Raw genomic sequence first — 20,339 nt, 5'->3', positions numbered from 1 at the left:
TTGCCTATGGTAGAGGCATATATAAGGCTTCAATGTATTCTCTTTAATAAAAATCCCAGAGCCAGTTTAAATGGATGGGGTGGTTGTATAAAATTAGAGTTGGCTTGTTCAGTTTGAAATGAGAATTTCTATTATCCTTTTTTAAGAATTAAAAGTGATCTGTGAACAACCTTCTCCACTCCCACGCCCTTTTATCTTGAAATACATAATATTAATTTGATCCAAAACGACTGGAAACTAGTATTGTAGAATAATTAAAACCGGAAGCGAAGAGAAACAAAGATAAATGATTATATCATAGGAAGCACAATAGCGCTGTCTAAGTATAGAAAGATAACGAACCAACACAAAGTAGAAACAATAGCGAATTTTTCCGGAAGCGAAGAGAAACAAAGATAAATGATTATATCCTAGGAAGCACAATAGCGCTGTCTAAGTATAGAAAGATAACGAACCAACACAAAGTAGAAACAATAGCGAATTTTTCCGGAAGCGAAGAGAAACAAAGATAAATGCTTATATCCTAGGAAGCACAATAGCGCTGTCTAAGTATAGAAAGATAACGAACCAACACAAAGTAGAAACAATAGCGAATTTTTCCGGAAGCGAAGAGAAACAAAGATAAATGATTATATCCTAGGAAGCACAATAGCGCTGTCTAAGTATAGAAAGATAACGAACCAACACAAAGTAGAAACAATAGCGAATTTTTTTTCCAGGACAGTGGAATTCAATTCAGTGGATATGTCCAAGGGCCGTCTTCAGCACAACACTTGAAAGAAAAAAAATATATGTATATATATATCAATTTAAATTAAAATGTGAGAATTAAAACTAATGATTTTTTTTTAAAACTAAAAAAAAATCTCTATTGTTTCTACTTTGTGTTTGTTTGATATGGAAAGGCAGTGTGGTCTTCGTCGCTATTTTCGTCTAAGAAAGATAACAGACACTGATGTTAATATATTTAATTAATTTTATAAATTAACATTAATAGATTAATTACCTGTTAATAAATTAATTAACCTAATAGGTCATAAATCAAGTAAAAATTAAATTGAAAAATTCAATTTAAAACGAACAGAAATTTCTATAAATAGGAGCTCGGCTAATGCATCCTTCTCCATCACCTAACTATAAAAGTTCTAAAGCCTATTGAAAACAAAATATATTATAAACATATATTTGATGTTCATAATACTGAAAAGTAAAAAAAAAATACTGTTGTATTTATAATCAGTGTTTTGAGTACAATGAATTGTGTTGTATCTTGAAAAGTTGAAATTTCCTAGAATTAATATTGTTATATATTAGATATTCAATTTTTTTCCTAAGCTATTTCCACTCATTTTGATTGTTATAGTGATTTAGCTTTTTGTCGTCATTGATGTTCTGAAATACTAAGTCATACTGTTCAATGCATGTAGTTTTCAATAAAACGTAAATTACGCAACAGGCTTTGAGACTTTTACGTTTAGGCGATGGGAAAGGGGGCATTAGCCGAACACTTGTTTGCAGTAATTGTTCACTCATTTTACGAGTTATTGATCTAGTTAAGTATATCTTATCTTTGTTTTAATTAACTATTTATTTTAATTTCTGTTCCTTTTGGGTCTCATTTATTCTTTAATAGTAATTAAATAAAAAAACTAGTTTTTTAACTGTAAGTAAGGAGCGACATTAAAAATTAAAACGAACAGAAATTACTCCGTATATGAAATGGGTTGTCCCCTCCTCAACGCCTCGCTCTTTACGCTAAAGTTTGACTCTTTGCCACAGTTCTACTTTTTAAAACAATTAAAAGCTTTAGCGCAAAGAGCGAGGCGTTGAGAGGGGGACAACCCATTTCATATACGGAGTAATTTCTGTTCGTTTTAAGTTTTAATGTCGCTCCTTACTTACAGTTAAAAAAACTAGGTTTTTTTTATTTAATTTCTGAACGTTTTTGAATTAATGCATGTTTGATTTTGGCTCTCCACACATTAATTATTAAAATGAAATTTGCATATTAATTCTTTTTTTGGCTAAATGGCTTTCTCTTAGTTTTGATCAGACGATTTTGAGAAATAAGAGGTGGGGAAGGAGGCCTAGTTGCCCTCCAGTTTTTCGGTTACATAAAAAGGCAACTATAACTTTTAATTTTTAACGAACGTTTCTATTAGTAAAAAATATACGTAACTTAAGAATTAACTTACGTAATAAACTTTTATATTATTATATTTTTATTATGCATATAAGGGGATTTGTCCCCTCGATAATGCCTCGCTCTTTACACTAAATCGTAAGTTTTGTCTCAATTCTTTAAGAATAACCCCTGAATCAGAAAGGCCGTCGAGTAAATAGTTGAAATTACTAAAAATATTTTAGCATAAAAAGCGAGGCATTTATCTCCTCCTAAATACCTCGCTCTTTATGCTAAAGTATTTTTATAATCCCTCATATGCGTGATAATCTCTGTTCGTTTTAAGTTTCAATGCTACTCCTTACATTCAATTGAACAAACTTTTTCATGTTTATTTTTTCATTGTTTTTTTATAGTAGTTTTAGAAAATCCTGCGCCCTCTTCATTGAATATGTCTTCCCCCATGACATATTTCTCCAAGGAAAGATCCTCCTTCATAGCCCCCTCCCCTCATCCCCACCCCCAAAACCAAAAGAATCCCCCTGAAAACGTCTGTACACTTCCCAATAACCATTATTATATGTAAACACTGGTCAAAGTTTGTAACTTGTAGCCCCTCCCCCAGGAACTGTGGGGGAGTAAGTCATTCCCAAAGACATAGGTATAATGGTTTTCGACTATGCGGAACAAAATGGCTATCTCAAAATTTTGATCCGTTGACTTTGGAGAAAAAATGAGCGTGGGAGGGTGCCCTCCAATTTTTTTGGTCACTTAAAAAGGGCGCTAGAACTTTTCATTTCCGTTAGAATGAGCCCTCTTGCGACATTCTAGGACCACTTGGTCGATACGATGACCACTGGGAAAAAAAAACAAACAAACAAATAAACACTTATCCGTGATTTGTCTTCTGGCAAAAAATACGAAATTCCACATTTTTGTAGATAGTAGCGATGGTGTGATTTTCGTTAAGATTCTATGACTTTTACGGGGTGTTTCCCCCTATTTTCCAAAATAAGGCAAATTTTCTCAGGCTCGTAACTTTTGATGACAAAGACTAAATTTGATGAAACTTATATATTTAAAATCAGCATGAAAATCCGATTCTTTTGATGTATATTTTAGCATCAAAATTCCGTTTCTTAGAGTTTCGTTCACTATTGAGCCGGGTCGCTCCTTACTACAGTTCGTTGCCACGAACTGTTTGATAGTTTTCTGCCGGTTTTAAATTTAATAGGGCTCTTTGCCTTTCTCTGGAAAAATTATTTTTCGCAAAGTTTGTTTTTTGATTAATTGATAAAAAAAACCTTATATTAGACGGGAATTTTTCTCATGAGTTTTCTAGCGCTTTACTTATTAATATAGTTCCATATTATATTTAACTGTATTGTATTCTGTATACTATATTAAATAGTTACATTTTTCCAGATTGCTGTCTCATGATATAAAGGATACAAGACCCGTATTTTTTTTACAAACGCGATGGCAGCTGAAGAAAAAATTAAGCTAGACCAACCTAACAAATTACAATTGGCAGGCCATAATCCAGCATGTGCGTCGTCCCGTTTTTGGGGGACATTACGTTGCAGAGGCCGGGAACTTGGTCTTCGACGATGCAGAGGTGAGTCAATGCCAGAAAATTAATTGTTATTCTTGTTTTCCAAAATCAACAGAAACTTGAGTGACACTTGTCCTATGTATCTATTGGCCTTTTCATTTATTTTGAACAAAATGGTTGCGTTCAAACTTTAATAGGACGTCTTGTGGGTTTTACTGGGTCAGGTATCGAAAATGGCCGCGAACAAGGGTGGATTTTAGTCGACCTCTACTGTTACCGCACGTTTTAATTCTAATCGATCAAACTCTCGTTGTATTTTCTAAGACCACTCATTGTAAATTAAAAATTTGCGGTGGGGGGATAAATGAATAATATATTGAATGACATGGATTTTTACTTAGGTAGTGCTATAGCGATGCTTGTATAAATTGTATGCTTGTACCTTATATCATCGAGTATTGATGCTCGATGCGAAGCATCGCTGCAGCGATGCTTGTATAAATTGTATCCTGCAATTTATCCTTTGACTTCCCCTGTTGAAGGTAGGAACATCCCAAGAAATTGATAGACTTGTTGCATACTCACCGAAGTTAATTTAGAGAAATGTTCTGGCAAATTATGAATGGCCTGGTGAACTCTTCTTGTGCAAAAAAAGTTTGATAACCCTAAACTGGGGTTTTTCCGGAATAATTTTGTAATGCTTTGATGCCAAGTCAACAAATTGTCAAGTTACTAAATTTTACCAAGTAACCATTGCCACGTTGAAAATCTTGAAACTGATAGTTGAAGTTTTGCATTAACTTTCCTAAAAGCTTATTGAAATAAAATAAACGGGAAACTGGAATTTATAAATGTTTTTATTGTTCTTCACAAATTACATTTCAATGTTTTATAGGTAAATTAGTGGTAATTAATTGGTAATTAAATTAAATGGTAATTAATGGTAAATAATAGGTAAATAAATAAATTAATTTTATAAGGTAATTGTATGGGTCGTTGGTTAAGCCGGAACAAAAGTAATTAAAGTAGACTGCAAAATTTATCAATACCTAATTAACACAATAATTTGAACATCCATTTATTTATTATCATTCGAAAAGGTTACGCAAAGTCGCTTAGAAAAGCAAGAAAAAGAGTCTCTTTTTCACGTCAGTGATATTATGAATCGAATTCAGGGCGAGATGGTGTTACAATATTTACCCTCCCCCCACACATTTGTTCAACTAGCAATTCGTCAAAAAATGTAAGTAAAATGGATTTCCCTCTAAACTGAGTTCCCTGACGATGTCATACAGTTTTATCGTTAATATTATACCTCAGATGTGACAATAAAGCGGTCGGATAATCTTAAAAACAAGGAACTATAACTTTCCAAGTTAACCAATAAAATCGCTTAAAAGCAAATAAATATTAGAATATCCTAGTATTTTAGGATATCCTAATATTAGAGTATCCTAATTATAATATCCGGACCTTCCTTTCGTAGTAATCCCAGAAATAAATCCCCAATCATATCCCAGAAATGGATAGACATTTATCTTTTCCATTGTCTCGCTTTCTAGTTTTTTTTTTTTTTTTTTTTTTTTTTTTTTTTTTTTTTTTTTTTTACTTAGTCATGGTTGCAGGGTTACAAACGTAACCGATAGAATATAAAGTAACTAAAAGTTTAAACACACTGCTCAGCTCGAACCCTTCCAACCCCCAGATTTATTTGCACTGAATTTTTAAATATTTAATAAAAATTTAATTATAATTTAATATAATATGAATATAATATATTAATTATAACTTATGATTTAATAGAATATCTATTAATGTAATTATAGTTTATTGTAATATTAATACAATTATTAATTATATATATATTAAATAATCATATAATTTATTATAATATTAGTTACAATGTTAATATAATTATAATAACTATTAAGAATAAAAATATAATTTATAATTTAATAGAATAACTAAAATTTCAAATTGTTAGACCTACGCAATATTTTCAGTTCATAGTTTTCAAAATCCTAAAACCCAACCAATTTTCAACAACATAATCATTAAAATTTACTCCCCCCCTTTTTTTTTTATTTTTTCATATTATTTGTAAAGGCCATTGTTATGATGACTTTAAAAAAACAAATTAATCATGAACGCAAGTATTCAAAGTGAAGATTTGTGCAATTGTCTCTCATTTGGCTTTCATTAATGACTAGTTAAGCTCACATCTTGATTTGTAGATTTTAGAGAGCCATGTGTAGTATTTAGTCTTTTGAAATTTCTTAACCTTTCTATTGGTGATAAAAAAAACCTTTTCCTAGACTGAAAGTGAAGTGTTTTCTGCATTGAAATTTGAATACACCTTTTATGGTAAGGAATGATACTCAGCACTGAACCTAGGCTCACCACCAATATTCATTGTTTATTCACAATAAAATCCATTGGAGCTTGTTTAATTAAAGGCCTGAGCTTGACATAATTCAATTAACACGACGGATCTCAAATGATGAGTTCGATAACATTGTGTGTAGCTATTTAATACTTTGTAAAAACTAATAAGGATTCAAGTGAATGGACTAAATTAAAGAAATTTATGAAGAGCTGCCCAGTGGCGTAATGTTTCTAAACTCCGTGGAGGGGCAAAGCTTGAGCCAATTTTCCACAGCCAAGTGGAAATGACGGTGAAAAATTAGTCATACCGTAAAGGTAAAGGCATACTAAGAAAAAATTATCTGTTTCTGTTCATGGTTGACTTATTTAGGCCTATCCTAGTTTTGACAGGATTGTTCGAAACGCCAATTATTAGCTGGGTGGTGGAAAATGGGTCTGGGGGAAGTCCAGATAAGGAAGGATAACTTTGCAGATTTGCCTAAAAAATCAATCCCAATTTACATTTGAGACATTTTCAATATATGTAGAAGTCTAAAAACTAACCTTCGACTAAATTTGCTTCCACACTAAAATGACAAGCACTAAATGACTTCCAAAAAGGTGTATTGGAACTGAAGCTTTATTTTAAACACTTGTTGTATTTGAGTATGATGCATCACGGATACAGTTGCGTAAATTCATGAAAATTGGGGGGGGGGGTAGAAATGAACATTCCAATATCTAAGGAGTTTTTAATTCTTTCAATCGAACTACCAAAAAAGGCTTTTTCAATAAAAACTCATATTAAATCTTCTTTTTTTCAAAGTCTTGAGAGGGGCACAGGCTTTTCCTGCTCCCTCCCTCATTGATGCCCAATGGATAGGTAGATAATTGCAAATAAAACAATAGAACGAGGTACAAAAGCAATAAAAAGATCAACGAATTATCCTTCATTCAGTATATCTTATAACAAAGGGATATAAGAAAGGGAATAACATATATATATATATATATATATATATATATATATATATATATATATATATATAATTCAGTATATCCTATAACAAAGGGATATAAGAAAGGGAATAAAATATATATATATATATACTAGCTGTTGGGGTGGCGCTTCGCGCCACCCCAACACCTAGTTGGTGGGGCGCTTCGCGCCCCCCCAAGCCCCCCCGCGCGCGTAAGTCGTTACGCGCCATATTAGTTACGCGCCATTGTAGTTGTGTCCCTGTGTCCCACCTGTGAATATAGATAGATTTATATATGTGTTTCAAACTACGTAAAAATTGCGAATATACAACATTCTTGGCTTTCCCATTGTCTGTCCATATACAAAGCTGTATGTACTAATAATGACGTCATATGCAAACGCTCTTTTTACAAACAAACAAACATGCATACACACAACTCGTTTTTATATAGATAGATAGATAGATAGATACAATACAAATTAACTACGTAAAACTTGTGAATATACAACAGTCTTCGCTGTCCCATTGTCTGTGCGTATAAATAGATTGTCAGGTTTACCGACCCTCAAAGATGCAACATACAATTGTACATTGGTAAAGCAATCTGTATTAAGATCTATACCGCATTTTTCTAGTGATTGCCCTTGAGCTTTGTTGATGGTGGTTGCAAATGCTAATCGAATTGGGAATTGCAATCTTTTAAATTGAAAAAGCAGATCCGTTGGAATCATGGGAATGCGAGGAATAAGAACAGCCTCACCCTCATAAGGCCCTGTCAAGATTGTGGCCTCTATTAGGTTTTTCATTGTTTTTTTTTTACGGCAAGTCGCGTGCCATTGCAAAGCTTTGGTGGGTTGATATTTCTTAAAAGTATTATTGGTACGCCTATTTTTAGTTGTAGCACGTGTGGTGGAAACCCTGAAGGATCTATGGAATTTAAAAATTCAGATGGATAATTAATCGCTTCATTTGGTTCCAAAATACAAATTAACTGCGTAAAACTTGCGAATATACAACATTCTTCGCTGTCGGATTGTCGCTGCATATAAATAGATTGTCAGGTTTACCGACCCTCGAACATGCAACTTACAATTGTCCATGGGAAAAACAATCAGTATTAAGATCTATACCACATTTTTCTAATGATTGACCTTGAGCTTTGTTAATGGTGATTGCAAATGCTAATCGAATTGGGAATTGCAATCTTTTAAATTGAAAAGGCAGATCCGTTGGAATCATGGGAATGCGAGGAATAAGAACAGCCTCACCCTCAAAAGGCCCTGTCAAGATTGTGGCCTCTATTAGGTTTTCCATTGTTTTTTTTACGGCAAGTCGAGTGCCATTGCAAAGCTTTGGTGGGTTTATATTTCTTAAAAGTATTATTGGTACGCCTATTTTTAGTTGTAGCACGTGTGGTGGAAACCCTGAAAGATCTATGGAATTTAAAAATTCAGATGGATAATTAACCGCTTCATTTGGTTCCAAAACTGTGTCGACTGACTTGTAAAGGACTGCCTGGTCTCGAATCTTGGTCAAAACAATATTGTTGATTTCGTGGACGTCTATATTTTTGGGTGCGAGAATCGCTCTTTCACTTAGCCATTTATTATTTTTATAATTTTTTAGAATATTCGGAAATACTTTTTCAATCAATTCATTTTTGGACGTCACTAAATTACAGAAATAAGCAGGTAGTTGTATACGTCCTGAAATTGAGTCTACTGGGAGCTTTCCGTTTCCCATTGCCAGCAATTGATCTGAAAATGTTTGACCAGAGTCATCGTTTTGCAATCGGACACGCATATTTGTAGTTAATTTTAATGTTTTTACGTGTGCCCATAAATTAGAATTTTTCAGGCAAGCATTCATTTCGTCTGCAGGAGTTGATCTAGCTATTATAGGTAATGTTTGCCTGAAATCTCCCGCAAGCAATATTAAGGTGCTGCCAAAGGGTTTAGACTTCCCTCGCAAATCTTTCAAGCATTGATCCAGAGCCTCGAGCGATTTTTTGTGTGCCATTGTGCACTCATCCCAAATAATAAGTTTGCATTGCTACAATACTTTACCCATCCCAGATGATTTGGAAATATTGCACGTGGGAGTTTCTGTAGAATGCAAGTTCAGAGGCAATTTCAAAGCGGAATGAGCAGTTCTTCCACCAGGCAGCAATGTTGCGGCTATTCCGGACGACGCAATTGCCAACGCTATATCATTTTTTGATCGAATTGATGCCAGAATCAGTTTTATCACAAACGTTTTACCAGTACCTCCTGGCGCATCCAAAAAGAAAATTTCTCCAACGTTGTTATCGACACAATGCATTATCGTATCATAAATGTCTTTTTGTTCCGACGTTAACTTGGAAATGTTATTTTGTACATGCGACAATAGATCACTCGTACTGTAACTTTGTTCACGATCCAATTCTACACATATCGAAACAGCAGCGATACGGTTAGGTGAAGGCATTCCCAAATCCTGAAGAGGTTTGTTTGCCATACTTACGCACAAATCTTCTATAACAACTAAAGTGTAGTTATAAATTTCTGATGTAAAATCAAAAGTCATATCTGACGTCTCTAACTGTTTTCGATGGAGTATATCTTCGGACATTTTTGACTTATATTTTTCCCATAACTCTGTAGGAGCTGATGGAGAGCAAGTTGTTAAAATGATGCCAAACAATGCACGAATTTGACTTGGAGTTGACGTTTCGCACGCGTCATTGATGCAGTTATCCCAGTGTTGGTCATTCTCCAATAAATTCAGAGCTTGGCATGCACTACGGTAAGTGTCATGTATAGTACCATTTACAGTCCTCAAATACTCAAAGGATGTCGGACCGGGTACATTCACCAAAAGCAGGCGTAGAAAGAAGCATTCATGTTGATTGGGGTGAACGGTGTAGAGTCTTCCTATCGTGGTATCTTTGAAGATGGTAGGTTGGCCGTCGACTGACTTACCCTGTTTTCGACGTTCAAATATTTTATTTTTAGTATTCCACGTGTAATACGAAGGCACTTCAGTATACAGCAGTTTTTTTGCAAAAGAATCATTTTTGCAAAGCGAAAAAAAAGCTGTTAATGTTGTATCCGGTGGATTCAGGACTCTTTGTTGCACGTTGGTTTCCGTGAAATAAACACGTTGACCATTCTGTAAATGTACCGCTAAGTGAACAACAGCTGGACTACGTTCATGTATCGGAAATGAAAGAATTCGCCAAACAGCTTCATTACTGCTTATGTATCTTCCAGCCTGATATTCTACGATTTCATCGAAATCTTTGATTTCGGGCTGCAAGCCAAAAACTGCCATGTCACTGCCTTTGTTGACGTATTTACATATGTATTTGATTGCCTTTACGGAGTTACAGTATTCAACGTTTATGTGTGCATTAAATGTTTTTGATAATAATGGGGAATATGGAACGACCCACTGGTTATCTACTTCGATGGTGGTACCGTTACGCTTCTTTATTATTGCTGTTTTACCGCCATCTTCAGTAGATCTTCTTCTATATTGTGGGTAACCATCATTGCCAGTAATTGTTTTGGGTACTAAAAGTCGAGGATATTGCTTTGTGCACCTTCCTTTGGCCATGCATGGTGAATTTTCGTTCAGTGCACCGCAAGGTCCATGTATCATATTTTTTACAATAATATCATGTAACCCCTTATCGACATTTTTATCAGGTATTTCAGCGGAAATCACATCATCAATTTCGTTTGAAGTAATTTTTTTATGTAGCCAGATTAGTATATGTGCGTGTGGCAAACCTCGTTTTTGCCATTCCACTGAGTACATCCAGCATCGCACTGACCCAAACACTTCATGTTTTACAAGGTAGTTTATCAGTGATTTCAACTTTTGCCGGAAGACACGTGCCGTAATGTCATGCCTATGAACCGCCGATTGTCCTTGAAGTAAAAGCTGCAGTATCTCGTCCCAAGATTGATTACATGTAAATGTAATAAATAAATCTGGACGACCATAGAGACGAACATACGCAATAGCATCTTGAGCATATTCATGCATATGACGGGGACTGCCAGCATATGACGAAGGTAAAATTGTTAATCTTCCAACGTTTGTGGTATTACCGTCATTTATAACTGCATCTCGCAAATGAATGTATTGTTCAGAGCGGAGCTTGGTCTGATTCAGGCGGATATATAGCAAACGTTCTGATTCAATTTTAGCATACATATCCACGACGAATTGGTGAAACAATTCACGGCATTTTAAAATATAATTTTCTTCATCCTGCCGAATCATTAGTCTATAGGAATAATAATGCATTGCACTGCATTTCTTATTCATTTCTTTGTTAGTGGCTGGATTCATCAATTTAATATTAAAGTGATAGCCGTCGGCTCCATCCCAAAAAATGATAGGATATTGTAGGGCATTGTAGCATCGATGAGTTTCAGCAATTCTTAACAACTGAGCGTTTCGCTTATGAAGAATAATGTCTCGAAGTAAAAACTGATCACCGACCATAACGATTGCCACTTCGTCGATAGTCGGAGCATTGTATCTACGCACATGTTGGCCAGGAGGCGTTTTGTCAGCGGAAATAACAATTTTATGCGTATCAGTAGGCATCAAATCGATGGCTGTTTTGAACAGACGCACTAATTTATTATTTTCGTGGAAAAGATGTTGCAATTGGGAAACGATTGTCCTTTCAACCTTGGGAGAAATTTCGCAACGTGCATTCAATTCAGAATTTCTATCACTGATGAAGTACAATTGTAAAAATTTATGATTCTCGCCTGAGAATGGTAGAAGGGACCCTGCTTTATGATAAATTTGCCCTTTTACTTTGAAAGTAGACATAAATTGATCTGGATTTTCGATTTGGGCTCCAAACGACGTCATTTGGAAACATGAGTTGTATTTTCTGATTTTTGACAAAAAACGCTTAGATTCTGACGTAGTTCCAGTAAGGAAAGTCTTCAATGGCTCTGGTGGTGCAGCCAATAGAGGAAGTTTAACTTTTCCTGAGGCGCAACACATTCCCATTGTTTCACCATTGAATTTCAAGGCCTTGCAATAGGGACAAATTTTAGACATTGTCCCGATTTGAACACATCTACTCAAGCTATAATCATCGACTGGGTTGTACCTGAATGCCAGGCGATAACTTTCAGGTTGCTCTGATTCCTCGGCACGCCTTCTTTTCTTACTTTCTCTATCAGCAGCAAGCCTGCTTCCGCGTTGCTCTGGTAGTTCCTCGGCACGCTTTCTGTTCTTTCTTTCTCTATCAGCCTCAAGCCTGTTTCCTTGCTGTTCTTTTGATTCCTCGGCACGCTTTCTGTTCTTTCTTTCTCTATCAGCCTCAAGCCTGTTTCCTTGCTGTTCTTTTGATTCCTCGGCACGCTTTCTGTTCTTTCTTTCTCTATCAGCCTCAAGCCTGTTTCCCTGCTGTTCTTTTGATTCCTCGGCACGCCTTCTTTTTTCACTTTCTCTTTTAGCAGCAAGTCTGCTTTCGCGTTGCTCTGGTAGTTCCTCGGCACGCTTTCTTTTCTGACTTTCTCTATCAGCAGCAAGTTTTTTGGCATAGACTCTTTGAGCATCTTCATCGGCTTTTGCCATGGTAAGTTCATCAGTCATTGTAAACTTAAACATTAATAGATTTCTACGTGAACATATGTCTTATATATCTTGAATGACGTCACCGTCAAAGCAAAAATGACGACAACTAATTTCATGACGTCAGCCGACACAGAAATATGACGTCACCTGACAACTAATTTCATGACGTCAGCCGACACAGAAACATGACGTCACTACGTATGGCAAACAAACCTCTTCAGGATTTGGGAATGCCTTCACCTAACCGTATCGCTGCTGTTTCGACATGTGTAGAATTGGATCGTGAACAAAGTTACAGTACGAGTGATCTATTGTCGTATGTACAAAATAACATTTACAAGTTAACGTCGGAACAAAAAGACATTTATGATACGATAGACTCAATTTCAGGACGTATACAACTACCTGCTGATTTCTGTAGTTTAGTGACGTCCAAAAATGAATTGATTGAAAAAGTATTTCCGAATATTCTAAAAAATTATAAAAATAATAAATGGCTTTTAGTTATTATAGAAGATTTGTGCGTACGTATGGCAAACAAACCTCTTCAGGATTTGGGAATGCCTTCACCTAACCGTATCGCTGCTGTTTCGACATGTGTAGAATTGGATCGTGAACAAAGTTACAGTACGAGTGATCTATTGTCGTATGTACAAAATAACATTTACAAGTTAACGTCGGAACAAAAAGACATTTATGATACGATAGACTCAATTTCAGGACGTATACAACTACCTGCTGATTTCTGTAGTTTAGTGACGTCCAAAAATGAATTGATTGAAAAAGTATTTCCGAATATTCTAAAAAATTATAAAAATAATGAATGGCTAAGTGTTTGCATATGACGTCATTATTAGTGCATACGGCTTTGTATATGCACAGACAATGGGAAAGCCAAGAATGTTGTATATTCGCAATTTTTACGTAGTTTAACTCCTGCAGACGAAATGAATGCTTGCCTGAAGAATTCTAATTTATGGGCACACGTAAAAATATTAAAATTAACTACAAATATGCGTGTCCGATTGCAAAACGATGATTCTGGTCAAACATTTTCAGATCAATTGCTGGCAATTGGAAACGGAAAGCTTCCAGTAGTGGGAAAGCCAAAAATGTTGTATATTCGCAATTTTTACGTAGTTTGAAACACATATATAAATAAATTTGGGGATGGGGGGGGTGGGGTAGAAATGTACATTTCAACATCTAAAGAGTTACACTTTTTTTTATTCTTTCAATTGAACTACCAAAAAGGCTTTTTCAATAAAAATGCATTCTTTTCAAAATCTTGAGAGGGGGCACAGGCTCTTCCTACTCCCTCCCTCATTGATGCCTAATAGATAGATAGATACTTGCAAATAAAACCAGAGAACGAGGTACAAACGCAATATAAAGATTGACGAATTATCCATCATTCAACATATCCCATAGCAAAGGGATATAAGCAAGGGATGAAATTTTATAGTATAATAGCTGTTGGGGTGGCGCTTCGCCCCCCCCCCAAGCCTCCCCGCGTGCGTAAGTCGTTACGCGCCATATTAGTTACGCGCCATTGTAGTTGTGTCCCTGTGTCCCACGCGTGAGTATAGAAAGATATATATATATATATATATATATATATATATATATATATATATATATATATATATATATATATATATATATATATATATATGTTTTTAACTACGTAAAACTTGCGAATATACAACATTCTTCGATGTCCCATTGTCTGTGCATATAAATAGATTGTCGGGTTTACCGACTCTTGAACATGCAACATAAAATTGTCCATGGGAAAAACAATCCGTATTCAGATCTATGCCTGATTATTCTAATGATTGCCCTTGAGCTTTGTTGATGGTGATTGCTAATCGAACATTCCCTGTGTCTCCGTCGTCATTTATATATCCCCCTGTGCCCCCGGCATCCCCCTTGTAGTTGTGTCCCTGTGTCCCGGTCGTCATTTATATTCCCAGTATCCCGGTCGTCATTTGTGTCTCAGTGTCCCAGTCTGTAATTTCTCTTTGAGTGTCCCGGTCGTCATTTATATTTCCTGTGTCCCGGTGTCCCGTTCGTCATTTGTATCCCGGTCTGTAATTTATCTTTGAGTGTCCCGGTCGTCATTTATATCTCCCGGTCGTCATTTGTGTCCCAGTGTCCCAGTCTGTGATTTCTCTTTGAGTGTCCCGGTCGTCAGTTATATTCCCTGTGTCCCGGTCTATAGTTTTTTTTTTTTTTTCAGTTTTTTTCCTTTTTAACTTTTTTTTCTTTTTAGTTTTTTTTTTGTAGTTTTTACCTTTTTTTAGTTTTTTTTCTTTTTTTTCTTTTTTAGTTTTTAGTTTTTTACCTTTTTTTTATTTTTTTTTTAGTTTTTTAGCTTTTTTAGTTTTTTTTAGTATTTTCTTTTTAGTTTTTTTTTGTAGTTTTTACCTTTTTTAGTTTTTTTTCTTCTTTTGTATTAATGCACCAAACGACGCCATTTGGCAACATGAGTTATATTTTCTGATTTCTGATAAAAAAACGCATAGATTCTGACGTAGTTCCAGTAAGCAAAGTGTTCAATGGCTCTGGGGGTGCAGCCAGTTGAGGAAGTTTAACTTTTCCTTAGGCGCAACACATTCCCATTGCTTCACCATTAAATTTCAAGGCCTTGCAGTAGGGACAAATTTTAGACATAGTCCCGATTTGAACACATCTACAATAATCATCGACTGGGCTGTACCTGAATGCCATGCGATACTTTTCACGTTGCTCTTGTGATTCCTCGGCACGCTTTCTTTTGGCATTATCTCTTGAAGCCGCAAGCCTGTTTTCACGTTGCTCTTGTGATTCCTCGGCACGCCTTCTTTTTTCACTTTCTCTTTTAGCAGCAAGTCTGGTTTCGCGTTGCTCTGGTAGTTCCTCGACACGCCTTTGTTGACGGAAATTGCACATTCCTAATCTTGCATTATCTCTTGGAGCCGCAAGCCTGTTTTCACGTTGCTCTTGTGATTCCTCGGCACGCTTTCTGTTCTTACTTTCTCTATCAGCCGCAAGCCTGTTTTCTTGCTGTTCTTGTGATTCCTCGGCACGCTTCCTTTTCTTACTTTCTCTATCAGCAGCAAGTTTTTTGGCATAGACTCTTTGAGCAGCTTCCTCGGCTGTTGCCATTGTAGGTTCTTCAGTCATTTTACAATTAAACATTTTTCCGTCCACGATCTTCTTACAATTAAAAATTTGTCTTTGAACGAATTTCTTAAATACTTTTAATGACGTCATCGTCAAAACAAACATGACGACAACTAACTTCATGACGACATGACGTCACTCGACAGACATAACACACAGACAACTTATTTTTATGTATATAGATATAGCATGCAGTTTTCATAGATTATAGTTTTTTAGTGTATAGTTTTCGTAGTGTAAAGTTTTATAGTAAATTTTTCAGAGTATATGAAAACTAATTTTCATTTGATGTAGTGTATACCAAACTAAAACCCAATTCCTACTTTCCCATATGTATTAAAAAAAAACAAATTAACTTCTTCTGTATTGTGATCGAGATAAAGGTACTCAAATAAAACAAACTCGTTAGTAAGTGCGTACTTATAACTCATTAGTCAGCTTTTTTTGTTGAATGGATCATAATTTTCCTTTTAAAGTTCAGGAATGGGCAGTCCCTCAAAATATTCTCTCAAACCTGATTGAAAAATATAAAAAAATAGTTCAAATGGATTATACATTGAGTAATTTAAAATGCTAATTAATTCTTCAATTTCGATCAGATGTCCTGAAAGACATAAAAAAAGGACAAGGCTTAGACAAGGAAAAGAGAACAAAAGGATAAAGGACAGGACAAGAGAAGGAAAAGACATGGAAAAGGAAAGGAAAACAAAAGGATAAAGATCAGGACAAGGGTAACAAAAGGACAAAACATAAAGAAGGTTGTATGCCATGGGCTGGATGGTCTCCAATCTCTTTACATTGCAAAAAGGAATTAAAACTCTCAATTTCCGATCAAATTAGCATCCTCTGAAGTTTTAATGACAGCAGGGGAAGGTTGAGGATGAGAAGGAGTCAGTCCTCCTCCTATACGGTTCTGCCTTGTTGTAATTGTTTATTTTTGAAGTCGTAAAATAAGTGCCTGTCGAGCTCATTCATAAGAGTGAAAAAAAGGAAAAAAAAAAGAAAAGGAAAAAGGAAAAAAAAATGTCACAAGAAAAAGCAAAATAGACGTCACAAAGTTTTTATATTTTTTAGATCTCAGAAGTGTCCCCTATTTCTCTACATGATCTTCTACGGGTTGCGCCCTTGCAAATTGCTCATTACTGCCTGACGTAGTTTTTGTTGTTTCGGGAGCCAATGGTTAACATTAACCGACCGGGTGATTTCAAAAGGGTGATAGTTCGAATGCTAAGACTCTGACATTACAATCGCAATGGTTGTAACGATCCAATGAAGACAATTAGCCTGAATTATACCAAAAAACCAATAATGCAGGAGTGAATTATATAATATTAATTGTAAAGTGTTGTGACTCCTAAAAATAAATTTGCGAGTGTCAGCATCGGCTGACCGTCTCGAAAGCAATTTGGTATCTGTTAAAAACTAACAAGAGAAAAGTTTGAAAGAAAACGTAAAACCTCTAATTGCTATGGAGGTCGCTATCTTCTCAGCGGGCATGCTCCATAAATAATATGTATTCTGTCTCGGGAGTGTTTTCGACCATGCAGAACTGCACACGGGGAGAATTTTTCTGCCCGGAATTTTCTGGGGACCACGAATTAACTATACTTTTTGCCGCAAGCTTTATATTAAGCCGTTTGAATTCTTCTCGAGTCATTTTCAACAGTCATTTCCGTATGTTTCTCTCGCCAATCGAAATTCAATCAAAGATGTTACTAACACAAACCACACACATTTCAGCTTTGTTTCCAGCCACAGGGTGGTATATATTTCTATAGTCTTGCTGTAACCTGTTGTCTTTGCAGAAACAAAGAATTGAATAAGCAATGAGATACATACTAACCGTAGAAAAATGGTTTTGGTAGTCCCTCCATAATTTGGAGGGGGGGTTCTTAAACCTCCATTTGAGTGTTATGAACAAGAAATTGACTATCTTGGAATATTTGTTTTCTGTCACTTTGTCCTTTGGGTACTCAGCTAGTAACTAAACACTCGGCCGGAATTTTTGCAGTCAAGAACCCTTTTATTACAACCCTCGTAAGTTATCAACTCCATCTGTATGTTGTAGTCGAAAGTGAAATTTGATTTTTGATGCTCAGTCAGCAACTAAGACTCGAAATTCACCTACTTGCTGAGTTTGTTCCATACAAAGGTGTTTTTCTATTATTTTTTGTTCTATACCCAGTCACCAATTAAAAGACTTGAAATTTTCCAAATAGCTAAGTTTGTTGTAAACACAAGTTATTATTTTTTTTTTTTTGGTACTCAGTCAGCAACTAAAAAAATTGGAATTTATCTACTACCTAAATTTATCGCAGTCAAAGTGTTTTTTTTTTGTTTTTTTATTTATTTATTTATTTATTTTTTTTGTTTTTTTTTTTTATTTAGATTTTCAATAGTCAGGCAGCAGCTAGCACATTCTGAATTTACTTACTAGCTGAATTTGCTGTGTGCAAAAGTGCTTTCTATTAATTTTTTGATACTGACTCACTAATTAACGCTTTATTGTATCATTTCCCTCTTAGGATTGTCGTATCATCGCTTAAAACATTTATTACTTTATTATTTTCGACTTTATGCGTACCCCAATGCTAAGCAATACTTCTAAAAACGCTTCATTGCATCATTTCCCTCATAGGCCTGTCGCATCATCGCTTAAAATACACATGACTATTAATTTAAACTTCATGCATATCTGATTACTAAGCAGTGCTTTTCCAAAAGCTATATTGTATTATTTCCCGCATAGGACTGTCGTGTATTCATTCAAGATACATACGACTTCATTATTTTTGACTTTACTCATACCCCAATGCTAAGCAATACCTTTCAAAGGGCTTTATTGCGTCATTTCCCTCACAGAGCTGTCTCATCATCACTTAAAATATATACAAATCTATTAATTTCAACTTTATGCTTATCCCCAATAGTAAGCCATACTCTTAAAAAGGCCTTATTGCATCATTTCCCTTTTAGGCCTATTGCATCATCGCTGAAAGTACATATGGCTATTAATTTCAACTTTATGCATACCTCACTACTAAGCAATACTTTTCAAAATACTATATTGTATTATTATCCTGAAAGGGCTGTCGCATCAGTGCTTAAGATATATTTGACTTTATTAATTTCGACTTTATGCATACCCCAATACTAAACAATGCTTTTCAAAACCCTTTAATTTTATCACTCCCCGCATAGGACTGTCGTATCCTCGCTGAAAATATATACGACTTTGTTATTTTTTACTATATGCATACCCCAATACGAACCAATACTTTTCAAGGGGCTTTATTGTATCATTTTAACTTTATGCATATTAATTTCAACTTTATGCATATCTCCAATACGAAGCAATGCTTTTCAAATAGCTTTATTTTATCATTTCCCGCATTGGACCGTCGTATAATCGCTCAAGATATATACGACTTTATTATTTTTGACTTTATTCATACCCCAACAAAAAGCAATACTTTTCAAAGGGCTTTATTGCATCATTTTTCTCAAAGGTCTGTCTCATCATAGCTTAAAATCTATACGAATTTATTAATTTCAACTTTATGCATATCCCCAACAGTAAGCAACACTTTTCAAAATGCTCTATTGTATCACATCCCTCATAGGGCTGTTGCATCATTGCTTAAAATATATTTGACTTTATTAATTTCATCTTTATGCATACCCCAATACTAAACAGTGCTTTTCAAAAGCTTTATTATATAATTTCCGTATAGGGTTGTCGTATCATCGCTCAAAATACATACGACTTTGTGATTTTTGACATTATTCATTGCACGATACTAAGCAATACTTTTTGAAGGGCTTTATTGCATCTGTTTTCCATAGGTCTTTCTCATCAAGACATATAATACATACGACTTCCTGAATTTCAACTTTATTTATGTCCCCAATACGAAACAATGCTTTTCAAAAGGCTTTCAACTGTCGTATAATCGCTCAAGATATATACGAAATTATTATTTTTAACTTTATTGAAACCCCAATATTAAGCAATAGTTTTCAAAGGCCTTTTTTGCATCGTTGGCCTCATAGGGGTGTCTCATCATCGCCTAAACCAGTGGTTCCCAACCTTTTTCGGTCCGCGTACCCCTAGTCAAGGCCCAAAAAGTTTGCGTACCCCTTTCTTGAGAATCGTTGTTTTACTTTTTTCTTAACTAAAATCAGATTTTCAAAAACACGAGATTTATTGACCAATATGACGGTGCTTAAATGTACGTACAAAATCAATGAGAAACTTGAGGCTGCTTTTTTGCTAAAATATTATCAAATCTTGGCTAGATGTCACTAACGGCAATTATAAGGTCATTTTGTACAATCAGTCTGTTTCTGTGTTTGGTTTTGATCAATGACATTGCCGAAAATGACACTTCACAAAGGTAAGTGGATCCGAATGGTAACAAAGCAGACATGGCGATTTCACTTAGTTCCTTGTATTCTCCTTTCACCTCCAGCCAAAACTGGGAAACAGTTACATTTTGGAATTTCAGTTCTAAGGCGCGATCACTGGCAAGTTCGATCAGATTCTCTG

At 35.2% G+C, this 20,339-nt stretch overlaps 1 protein-coding gene across 2 annotated transcripts in view; it reads left to right on the top strand.

The window, feature by feature from the left end:
* The window catches only part of LOC136028300 (ATP-binding cassette sub-family C member Sur-like), a 234,735-nt gene that overhangs the window by 4,450 nt on the left and 209,946 nt on the right, over positions 1–20,339 (top strand). For both annotated transcript variants that reach the window (XM_065706058.1, XM_065706059.1), the window contains exon 2: positions 3,548–3,740. The gene's annotated coding sequence lies outside the window, so the exon portion shown is untranslated. The remainder of the gene's footprint in view (positions 1–3,547; positions 3,741–20,339) is intronic.

Source organism: Artemia franciscana, chromosome 6, assembly GCF_032884065.1.
Source record: "Artemia franciscana chromosome 6, ASM3288406v1, whole genome shotgun sequence".
In the NCBI taxonomy this organism is placed as follows: Eukaryota; Metazoa; Arthropoda; class Branchiopoda; order Anostraca; family Artemiidae; genus Artemia; species Artemia franciscana.
This window is presented reverse-complemented; position numbering and strand designations above follow the sequence as displayed.